The sequence below is a fragment of the Vulpes lagopus genome, chromosome 16 (assembly GCF_018345385.1).
Source record: "Vulpes lagopus strain Blue_001 chromosome 16, ASM1834538v1, whole genome shotgun sequence".
Lineage (NCBI taxonomy): Eukaryota > Metazoa > Chordata > Mammalia > Carnivora > Canidae > Vulpes > Vulpes lagopus.
Window position 1 is genome coordinate 7815562 of NC_054839.1, and position 12465 is coordinate 7828026.

The 12465-nt window shown below is 34.6% G+C and overlaps 1 pseudogene; it reads right to left on the reverse strand.

The window, feature by feature from the left end:
* Positions 1 to 1388: 1388 nt before the first annotated feature.
* On the reverse strand, positions 1389 to 6379 carry LOC121477180 (annotated as a pseudogene).
* Positions 6380 to 12465: the final 6086 nt, after the last annotated feature.

Genomic DNA, 12465 nt, shown 5'->3' on the forward strand with positions numbered 1-12465 from the left:
ACATCTTTCCTTGAGTGTCAACATGTCTAGCTGGTCTCCCTCTTTCTCCTCACCTTTCAAAGTCTCTTTATGTTTGTGTGTAGTGTCCAAGGTTTTTTGTTGTACTTAGCAGAAGGAATTAGAAAAGGTACATTTACTCCACCTTCCTGAAAGCCAGAGTCTCCATTAAGATTTTTACCTTTCATTTGTATTCTTATCTAACTGGATTAAACTGTATTTTAGAACAATGTTTAATAATAAGGAGAAGAAGAGAAGAAGAAGAAAGTACTCTTGTTATAATTCTTACTTTAAAGATAATGCTTCCTCTAAGGTTTCATATGCTTTCAGAACATTAAGAGAATGTTAATATAGGACCTTTTATTTTATCCATTAAAGAGATAGGAATTCATTTTATCTGTTATGAAAGTAATTATCTATCCTCATTTAATTAAGGATTTTTATAAAGAATGGATTATGCATTTTAAACTGCCTATTGAATATACAAAGAAAAGATCATGAGCTTTTTTTTAACTTTCATTTATTAATATAATGAATAAAATATTCTAACACCAAAGTATCTTGACATTATACCTTAAATACTACTAGGTCATGATGTAGCCATGCTATGTTGAAGTTGGGATTTTGCTTCCTGATATTTTATTTGAGATATATTTAATTGATATTCATAAGAAAGCTTCATCTGTGATTTTTTATGCTGTTTTTGAGCTATTTTTTGCATTAGAAAAAAAAGCTTTCATTTGAACAGGAAGTACTGGTGTTTTCTAAACAAGGAAATAATCTCTTAGTATTTAGAAAAAGATGATTGTATGTTTTACACAGAACAGTATCCAAATCTATAGAATACAATCATATTAATCTCTAGAAGGTGCTAGAAACTGTTTCATGGAGCAGCCCTGGTGGCTTAGCAGTTTAGCACCGCCTTCAGCCCGGGGTGTGAACCTGGAGATCTGGGATTGAGTCCCACGTCGGGGTCTCTGCATGGGGCCTGCTTCTCCCCACCTGTGTCTCTGCCTCTCTCTCTATGTGTCTCTTATGAATAAATAAATAATTTTTATATATAAAAAAAGAAACTGTTTCATGAGATTTCATAACCTTCTCAATCTAGAGTTCCAGTCTTATTTATATAGAACTAGCCCAGTACATGCCAGGATATATGCATTCATTAAGTGTTTGTTCATGCATAATACAATCACTTAACACTCACACTGACCCATTTTTCAAGTTAAGAAATTATGTTTCAAATGAATAAAGAATCTCAGTCCAGGGCACACTATTTTTAGGAATTCTCATTCATCTCTGCTTGATTCTGTGTCTCGTTATGCCACTGACAAGAGCAGGACAGGCCAAGACTATGCATCTTTTCCGGGGGCATGGCACAGGATATCTTCTTATATATCAGATAGCGGCTGACATGAGATCTCCAGAGGAACAGCCAACTAGTACTCTGGCTGCTTTCTTCATTGGCCATACTGCTGGACTATGGCTGCAGTGTGAGTGGCAAAGAATTTTCTCATTGATATTCTTGCTGTACTGCACAGGGACATGGGTGGAATCTTGCTTTTTTTCTCCTTTTGAAGAAAGATATTTTCGATGGATACTTGAATTCTCTTTAGTAGACTTCATTGAATTTCAGACTTATTATCCATTTGTGCGCCTTTGTATTTTTGTCCAGAGAAGATTCTGAAGAGCTGTCTTGAAAAGCTTTATTCCTATTTGCTTCTGTAGAAAAGGCCTGTTGCAGTGGGAGGGCACTCTCTCACTCAGGTTTATCTGGCTCTTTACTGCCTTCAGTTGAGGGATTGTCTACCTGAGGAAGAGAATAACTAAGGGTGACATGTATTCCCACTGCTCAATATTTTTGCCAGCATTTAACTTTTAAGATAACTGTGACCCTTCTTTGTTCTTAGTAAGGTAACACTCAATGAGTTTAACCTTATCTAGATCTTCACATACCTTCCATATGTTTTCTATGTGGCTTCCTGGGGAACTAGACTGCTTGCCCATGTCTTGCTTCTCACAAATTTCTAAATCTAAGGCTCCCTTCAGTTCAGCACTATCTCTGAAAATTTCAGGGATGATTGCACATCTGTTTCTTTAGCATAACTACTGTCTATGACTTAGCTTTCCTTAACTCTTCTGGGTTGAGAGAAAAGTACTCTTCTGAGGTGTCTCTTTTGTCCATTCCACATTGGTTTGAGAAAAAAGATTTTCCAAGTCAAGGAAGTCAACATCTTCCCCTGAAAGGAAATTTTCTTTGGCTTTAGAATCAAATGGAGCATGAGTTTCAGAAGGTTTCTTGCTAAGGTCAGAAGGACTGTAGTCACTGTGATAGTTCCATTGGTTGCCTCTGGAGAGGACTCCAGTGTCTTTCACTTTCCTGACAGAGAGCTGTCTGAGGGTTTCATATGTGTGTATTTTGTTGACTTTTCCAAAGGTCTTGTTGTTTTGAGATCTGAAGTAATGGTTCTCTCTCCATTCTGCTGCTGTTTTTCCGTGTGAAGCGATTTGAACTCACTGAACCATGGAAGAGATTATTTCCATTGCCCTCTGCAATGATCTAAAATGCCTTCCATCACCTGGAGAATGGGAAGAGATGGCTTCAGAAAATGATATTAACCCATTCAGTACGATTTTGAGCTATTTTTGGTATCAACATAATCATAACCTCATTTTTAAAACCTGAAACCCCAGGCAGCCTGGGTGGCTTAGCGGTTTATTGCCACCTTCAGCCCAGGGTGTGATCCTAGAGACCAAGGATCGAGTCCCATGTCGGGCTCTCTGCATGGAGCTTGCTTCTTCTCCCTTTGCCTGTGTCTTTTCCTCTCTCTTTCTCTCTGTGTCTCTCATGAATAAGTAAATAAAATCTTAAAAAATAAATAAATAAATATAAATAAAAACTGAAATATCTTTTTTAAAATCTCTCTCTGTTCTCATGCTCCCTGACAGGAAAAGTATATTTTAAAGTTTCTTTATGTAAATATTGCACATTGCATGTTATGTTTATTCCTAGATTTTTCATTTGCTATAGTAAGTGAATTTTATTTTACTGTATTTCTTAAATAATTGATAGAACATCCTGTGAAATTATTTAGGCCTGATACTTATCTGTGTATAGTTCTTGACCATTTTCTCTGTTTCTCCCAGGGGACAGTCTTGTTAATTTATCTTTTCCTACACTATGACCTTTTCAAGGTGGCTTGAGCCAAGCTAACTTCCACATTTCAGTCAGAAGGAACTCAGACATCTTTGTTGTCTTAAAAACAACAACAACAACAACAAAACAACTGTAGACTAATCCTGCTGCTACTGTTTTTTAAATTATTTTTATTATTATTCTAATTCTGTCACTCTTATTAACTCCAGACTCTGATATACAGATTAAATGAAGATGCCCTGGGAACCATTCTAGCAGGACTCCATCTTTGGAAAGTTCTTTGGGGACTCTTTTCCAAAATATATAAATATATAAATATATATAGAGATAGATAGATAAAAGACTGGGCATGTGAAAATATAAAATGTAAATATATACAAATTAGATATATTCACATGTACTTAGTATATATATAAATATAGTAAATTTATTACTTATTATATTTATCTTATTTATTTATATATCTAGCATATATAAATATATAAACACATATATATTTATATATAATATATACTAATTATATATCTATATATAATTTATATATATCTAATATGTATACAAATATGTAGGCACTATATATATTTACATATACAAATACATAATATTTATATAAATTAATATTTATAAAATATATAGATTTATATATGTAAATACATGTATATATCAATAATTCTATGTATAAATTTCCTATCTCATTGTGTCATAGACCTTTGACACTAAAAGCACTGTACACTTGTTCTACTGCCTACTTCCCATAAATTTGTTGAAGTCACTCTACAGTTGCTAGCACCTTTTTGCTGGAAATGTGTACTTAAACTATGTTTCTTTAATTTTAAACACAATGGGTCAATTTTCACAAATACTTGTACAATGCTCAAGTCGTATATTTTTTGTTTTCTTAAATAGATATAGGTGTAAGAAAGGAAATGATGAAAGAGATTCAGAAACTTTAGAAAGAAAACAGCAGAAAGCCAGAAGGACACTGACTGGCTATCGACGATTAGGAAAAAAAAAAAAATGAGTTCAAGTGACACTGAAATTTTGCAAATGCAGAAGGTAGGCAGAGGAAGCACTCTGACAAACTCTGAGCCTCAGGATAGGAGATGCTGGTATAGTTAGGAGGAAAGGCAACAGCCGGCCCTGGCCCAGTGGCTCACAGGCATCTCATAAATGCTTTCTGAGTGACTGCTAGTTGAATTCCATACCAGACACACTGAATTTGATGTTTTCAGTGGTCCTGTAGCCTTAAACCTGCAGGGCACTTGGAGTTTACAAAGCACTTTCATATACTGGCCATTAATCCCCACAATAAACCATGGAGTAAAATATCATTAAAGCCCTCTTACAGCTGAGGAAATAAGGCTTAGAAAGATTAAGTTCTTTACTTAAGTTCTATGTTTAGTATGAGCCAGAGATGAAGTTTAAGCCCAAGTGTTTTTGAAGCCAGAACCTGGCTTCTTTCTCTTTGTGCAAAATGTCCCAAGTAGAAGTATCTTTGGCTGCCAGTAGCTGGCTATCTCAGACACATCAGAGGAAATCATAATGTCTGGAAAGACACAAATGATTGTAGAGTGAGTTAAAAATAAGAGCATGTCAACCATAGTCAAGAAACTCGCAAGGGTTGGGACACTGTTTCTTCCCTGCAGTGTGACCAGTATAGAGGGAAATTCAGTGTTACACTTAGTGAGTGAATGGTTCCCCAGAGGCTGGAGTGTGCTGGGAGGAGTCAGGTTTGTTTTGAAAAAAAATAAAATAAAATAAAACTATACATGCCAGAATTATGGAAAACGAAGGGCCAGTATTTGTCAACAAATTTCATGGAAGAGTTAAAGATATTGGAAAGCAAAAAAGAAGGATTCCACAGGATTCCTCTTGAAGAAAAGTTCCTACATGTCAACTATAACAAACTAAAATATCTGAAAAAAACAAAATAATTAAACAATGAATATTCTTTTTTTTAAATTTTATGGTACATCTTTTATAATAATGTCTTAGATGTGGGTAGAATGTTGGTGAGGTACAGTACTTATAATTGAGAGGGGTTTTCCTGACAGTATATACTGCTTTTAAGAAATTTTAATTATTTCTCAACTTTTGTTTCATTACTTTGGCTTTTGAAGTCATTTGTTATAGATAAATTGGACAGTCTTTACACACATTCTATACCAGTCACTTTTTCTTGGTTCTCTTTTAGCTCTTTATTTCTTCTTTATTTTAAAAGCTTTTCTCCCTTTGATTTTTCTGTTTGTCTAAAGAAATACTTTGTATGCCTAGGTGAACATTGTTATTCATTTATTTCACATATTTTTCTACGTACTATTACCTCATTTCGGGTGGAGTTTTTCTATTTTAGATGTATGCTATTGTTTTAAACCTTTTATCATTTTTAAATTCATTTTTGCATGTTTGGAAACACGTGGCTTGTTTCCATCTATTCTTTGCCATCTCATTTTTGGAGTGCTTCCATTTTTCCACAGGGTCAATATTCTATTTCAATGTATCCTTAAAAAAATAATAATAAGAGTATGGGATTCAGCTGTGATAATTTGTGTTGTGCTATTTTTTGTTTCTCTACATTTAATTAATTTTGTGGCATTTGAGGAAGGAGGAGTGGGTTCAAAGAATTTTCCTAGACTCACAGCTCTAATGCACTCCCTGTAATTTCCATCAATCCTTTAAATTATGGTCCCTTTCCATCTGAAATCTCCTAGCAGTTTTCTTTGTTCATTTTAAACATGCCTAACTCTTGTTTTTGCCCCAGTCATTCCTCTTGTGATAAATTTAGGTTCTCTTTTCAAATAGTCTCCCCTCATTATGGGGCAGTGCTGTAGAAGGATATTGCAGATTTCATAGACATCAGATTGCTCCAGCCATATTGTCTGAAATCATGGACTCATGCTAATTATCTACAATTTACCATATGAAAAAAATACTTAGAGTTTCAGTAGATTTTTCTCAAGTTGTCCTGCCTATGTTCCAGGGAATGCCTGATGGCAATTCTGAGGTTCTCTAATTCTCATGTCCACAATGTAACACCTTGCCCCCTCTCTTTCTTCCTGAAGGGATGCTCATAGCATCCAAGTCTTGAGCTGCCAGGGGTTTGTGCCTCTTGCTCTTGCTTCTTGACTTCTTGCAGTGGGTGTCATCATGGGTGTGTGGTTTTGCTATTTTAGTTTTTGAGGAGCAATTCTAACGATTCCAGCGTTACTCTGCCACAGCCGCCATTTTCGTGTCCTTGTCCTCAAGGTAGAAGCATAAAGCTCAGTCTTCAGCTTCAACTGGCATAATTGCTTCTCCTTGGGTTGTGGAGTCCAATGCCTCAGAAATACATATTTCTTAATGTAACAGAATAAAATAACATTTGCATTTGTGGATGCCTTATTTTCCAAAACTTAAAATCTTCATATCCTTCTGTAAAGCTGTGTACACATCCTCAAACACCCACAGTAACTTTCATAATTCAAAACTAGTTTTGATTTTTACAAAATGTTCTAAATGATACAGAATGTTATTTATAGCCAAATTATCTCAAATATTCTCTTTTCCACTTTATTATTTTTATCAGGTTGACTTGTCCTTCCTCATTACTGAAGTGAATCACAGATCTGTCCCATTGGTTGGATCATACATACTGCAGAATGGTGCCCATTGTCTTAGCTCCAAATCGCCCCTCCTATACCAGACACAAAGAGTAAAAAGAAAATGTCTTAGCAAACTGAAAACAAACATTTGTAATGATTTGATAGGGATATTTTTGCAATTTCAAAGAAATATTTTTTTTTTCCCCTTGAACATTCAAGTTTACGTATTGATTTCATTTAGAAAGTTAGTAGATGTCAAATATTTGGAAACCATTTCTACTTCACTCAGCATAATACCCTCCAGTGAAGTAAGTCAATCGGAGAAGGACAAACATTATAGGTTCTCATTCATTTGGGGAATATAAATAATAGTGAAAGGGAATATAAGGGAAGGGAGAAGAAGTGTGTGGGAAATATCAGGAAGGGAGACAGAACATGAAGACTCTTAACTCTGGGAAACGAACTAGGGGTGTTGGAGGGGGAGGAGGGTGGGGGTGGGGGTGACTGCGTGACGGGGACTGAGGGGGGCCCTTGACAGGATGAGCACTGGGTGTTATTCTGTATGTTGGTAAATTGAACATCAATAAAAATAAATTTATTATAAAAAAAAAAAAGAAAGGCAAGGCCTAGAGATAGAATATCTGAGAGGGTAAAAAAAAAAAAAAAACAGCCAAACTGCTGAGAGGCTGTCCTCATTAAAGGTACCAAAGGAAAAAAAAAAAAAAAAAAGGAAACCATTTCTATGTTTCTTTACTGGTGAAGAACTGAGAAATAAACAGTTAATTGTCTTTGAGTGGCAGTAAATACTAACCTAAGTACTCTGTCAGGGAAATCTTTATATGTTGGAAGCACTTTTTAAAATATCAACGTAAAAATAATGTCGTGTTTTCTATATAGTTATACTAGGCATCTATTGAAGCCAAACCATTAGTGAGATTCATATCCTGCTAGGGTCTTCATCTGAGTCTTTTCAAAGGTACCCCACGGCACACAACCATATAGCTCATACTATTGTAAACAAATTATCAAGAGATTTCAGCATTTCCATAGAATTCCTAACTACCCATTTTTAACTTAATTTGATAGCTAATTTAGTCAAATAGAATATATGATTAAAATTTGAAAAACAGCTCCCTGTATCTAGCTAAGTGTTTGTATGGTTTAACTAATTAATAGAATCTATTTAAAAATATTTATAATTTTATGAAAAGTAATTTTGGTTTTACTACAGCAATTTTTACACTCCATAATTTCTGGCAGAGTATGGCAAGTTTCAAACTCATTTATGGTTTCTCTTTACTCATATATTCCTACCAAGATATAGTCTAAGTCATTCATGTAGCATTCAATATAAGTTCTAGCAATAAATGTAACATGCTTTTGGGCTATTTTCCTAGAGTTGTTTAAAACATTTTTCCTGAATAAAATTCCATTATACACAGATGCACACATACATACATACATACATACATACATACATACACATCTTTAACCATTCATTTATGAACTTGCAGCTTGCTTCCATATCTTGACTATTGTAAATAATGTTAAAATGAACCTCAGAGTTAATATATCTTTTTGAATTAACACTTTTATTTTCTTTGGGTAAATACCCAGCAGTAAAACTACTGGATCATATGGTATTTCTATTTTTAATTTTTTGAGGAACCTCCATGTTGTTTTCTAGAGTGTTTGCACTGATGGCAAAAAGAGGTGAAGAAGATTAAGATACAAACTTCTAGTGATAAAATAAATAAGTCATGGGGATGAAGAGTACAGCATAGGGAATATAGCCAGTAATATCACAATAACTTTGTAAGATGACAGATAGTAACTATATATACAATGGTGAGCAATGTGTAATGCACAGAACTGTCAAATCACTAAGTTATAAACCAGAAATTAATATAAAATCGTATGTCATCTATATTTCAATAAAAAAGTAAGGAAACATAAACATTTTTCCAGGAGCTGAATAGCATAACTTACATTTTCAAATATGACTCCTAGATTGTTACAATAAAGTTTCACACAGGTGTTACCAAATCAATTTTCACTTGAATAATTACAGTGGATAATTTTTTCCCTGAGAACAGTAATTATTCAAAGCTTAAGGGATTTGAAATATGGTAAAGGTCAGTTACCCTGTACTCATTCATTATGATTTGTATTCCTCAATCAGAGATTAAAAACTTTTAAAAAATCAAATCTTCCCAAACTACTTATATCTATAGAATCAAACTGAAAATATAAAGTTTGTTAAATTCTTTACCTTCAGAAACTTCCATGCAAATGGAAATCTTAAATATCTATTACCTTTCAGGATACAGAATGACTAAAAACCTATTCTTTTGAAAATTTTGGGTAAATTTCAAAAGAAGGGAAGCAAAGGATATACAATTTATTGGAGGTCTAATATTTGCCAGCCCCTGTGCCAGTACTTGTACTTAGTTTCATTGGCTTCTATTTAATTTAGTTACTTTTATTTAAACTTTTAAAATATAGGGAAAATAGATTATAGAGTCATAGATAAAATAGATTTTAGAGTCTTAGTAATATTTTAATGTCTCAAAAATAAATTAGGTTTTATCATCTTAGTGGACATGTGAAAAAACAATGAGATCAAAACCACAACTAAATCATCAGTAGGTATGTTATTTGTATACAAGCCTTGCTTGCCCAAATGGTTAGTTTTTTCATTTTCCTCCTTAAATGCTGTAAGGCAGACTCACTGGGGACTGAGAAGCCATTCATGTGATAATAATAATCTATTTTTTATCTGATGTAAAATTTCAAAGGTAGAATTTAAAAAAGATTATAACATTTATTTGCATTAGTGATAGATGTTTGATACCATTTCTCTCATCCTAAAACAATAGTTCAAACCAAATAAATAGAGATAATGTATAAGTCAACTATGAGAGGAATTATACTTGCCTAGAAATTAATGATCATAAAAATGCAAAACTGTCATATAATTTTACTAAGATCTCTGTACTGTTTCTTGAAACTGAAACAGGCATTTGTGTGATTTTCATAGTCTGTGATCCCTTATAAGAAGTGTATTATAAAAAAGAAAAAAAGAGTGCATTACAGTTAGTATAGTTTGGAGCTAAATAAGCAAGCAAGAGTTCATTCTTGGCTTATGACAAACTGGCAGTGTGATCATCAAAACATAATTCACTTGTCTGTACCTCAGTTTCCTTGTCTATGACATGCTAGGAGGAAGTCAATATTCCTCATTATTTTCATTGTTACTTATGATTGTCTTCAAGTTCTAATCAAAGGAATAACACAAGAAACAGATATATGAGATTTTCCTGTTGGATGAAACTATGGAGCTACTAGAAGACAACATAGGAAAAAAACTTCCTTTTTTAAAAGTAGGCTCCATGCTGGGCAATGTGGGGCTCAAACTCATGACCCTGAGTTTAACACCCGACCTGAGATCAAGAATCAGACACTTAACCGACTGAGCCACCTAGGTGTCCCAGGAAAAAGCTCCTTGACATCGGTAAAGACAATTGAATTTTTTTTTTTTTTTGGCTATGACACCAAACTACAGGCAATAAAAGCAAAAATAGACTAATGGGATTGCATCAAACTGAAAAGCATGTGCACAACATAGGAAACAATTAACAGAGTGAAGAGACAACAAGCAGAATGAGAGAGAAAATACTCCAAACCATCCATCTAATAAGGGATTAATATTCAAATCATGTAAGGAACTCCTACAACTCAAGAGCAAAGAAAAAAAATACTCAATTTTAAAAAGGGCAAAGCATTTGAATAGACCCTTTTCCCCACAAAGACACGTAAATGCCCAACAGGTATTTGAAAAGATACTCAGCATCACTGATCATCAGGGAAATGCAGATGCCTTAAAGAACACAGAAAACACGTATGGTCTTCAGATACTAGTGGATGTCTTAGATGCAATGGACAATTCATGAGGAAACACCATGCTGGACACAAATTCTGGAATTTTCAATATCTAAATTAGTTGAAACCAAAGATCTGGTTGAGTTTACCAAAGAAGGGTGGAAAGACACATGAGAACCCAGGGACCAAATCCTGTGTCTAATGTGGGTTTACAAGAGATGGAGGTCCAGTGGTCTGTTAAACAGAAGCAAAAGTAGGTGACAATGGTACCTTTAAAGCACAGTGAAAAAAGTGTGGCAAAAAAGGAGCTATCTAATGAAGACAAATGCTATTACCTAAGGTGACAACTAAGGCCAACCTTGGACATGAGGAGTCCAATATTCCAGTGAAATCCTTCCGAAAATACAATCATCTCCCTTGTTTGAGATCAAGAAACAGAAACCTTACTTAGACACATTATTACAGAAATCTGAGTGAAACAGTAACAAAAGTACATATTTTATTAAAATAAATACATTTTATTGACAAGTGAGATTTGGCACAGAAATACAAAAAAGGTTTGCACGCTCAGAAATGCAGCAACATTATCCATTATATTAATAAGTCAGGTGAGGAAAGCTGGACCATCATTTTGAAGGAATGTGCAAAGACACTCATGAAATTCTTCAGTAAACTATACAGAAAAATAAGCTATTACTTCACCTAATAAATAATATATATGGATGTACTTACAGGAGGCAATCGTGGTTTGTAACTCATATTTTTGTGTTGGAGTTTTCAAAGATTTAGAAGGTCTTGCTTTCTTTCTTTTTTAAGAATGCATGCTATTTGAGGCAACATGTATTATTTTGTTTTGATTTTGATTTATTTGCACAAACTATCCTTTTGTCACCATATCTGGGGACTGCTGACCTGTTTCATCCATGTTTGTATCAGAAACAGATAGCCTTTGGGATCCCTGGGTGGCGCAGCGGTTTGGTGCCTGCCTTTGGCCCAGGGCGCGATCCTGGAGACCCGGGATCGAATCCCACATCAGGCTCCCGGCGCATGGAGCCTGCTTCTCCCTCTGCCTGTGTCTCTGCCTCTCTCTTTCTCTCTGTATGACTATCATAAATAAATAAAATTAAAAAAAAAAAAAGAAACAGATAGCCTTTGTCATGGTCCCAAGTCCTCTACAGCTGATGAGGACAAGTGATATGAGCTGAACTCAGATAATCTGAATGTGTACCTTGGATTCTGGATTGATATCTTTCTGGGTGGATGAAACTGAAGACATGTAAATACCATCCCTCTTGGTAAACAGTTTGTCATATAAACATCAAACAAAGAAAAATCAGACTGTGAGGGAACAAGGTGAATGCAGTGGATAAAGAGACACGCAGGAAGAGACACAGAGGCAAGAGGTAAAGTGAGAGAAACATCCAGAATCTTACTAATATTTCAATCCTTTTATTCAAGGCAAATTCTGACACCTATACTCTTATAACAAATTCCTTTTGTTTTTGAAATCCACCACAAGTTAAATCATTATTTGAAACTCAAATGATCATAAATAATAGTTAATTCCCATATTTATTTTCTAGAGTCCTGAGGAAAGAAATATTAGACAATGAGAAAGAGATCCACCCAGATTCTATTAAAGAAAAACTGTTTTTCTTAGAATCAAGGTTTCTTCTCTTTTTTTTAAAAAAGATTTATTTATGTATGTGAGATAGAGCATGGGGAGAGGCAGAAGAAGAGGGGCAGAGAGAATTTCAAGCAGACTCTCCCTGAGCCCGGAGCCCAGCATGGGACTCAATCTCACTGCCCTGAGATCATTACCTGAGCTGAAACCAAGAGTCCAATGCT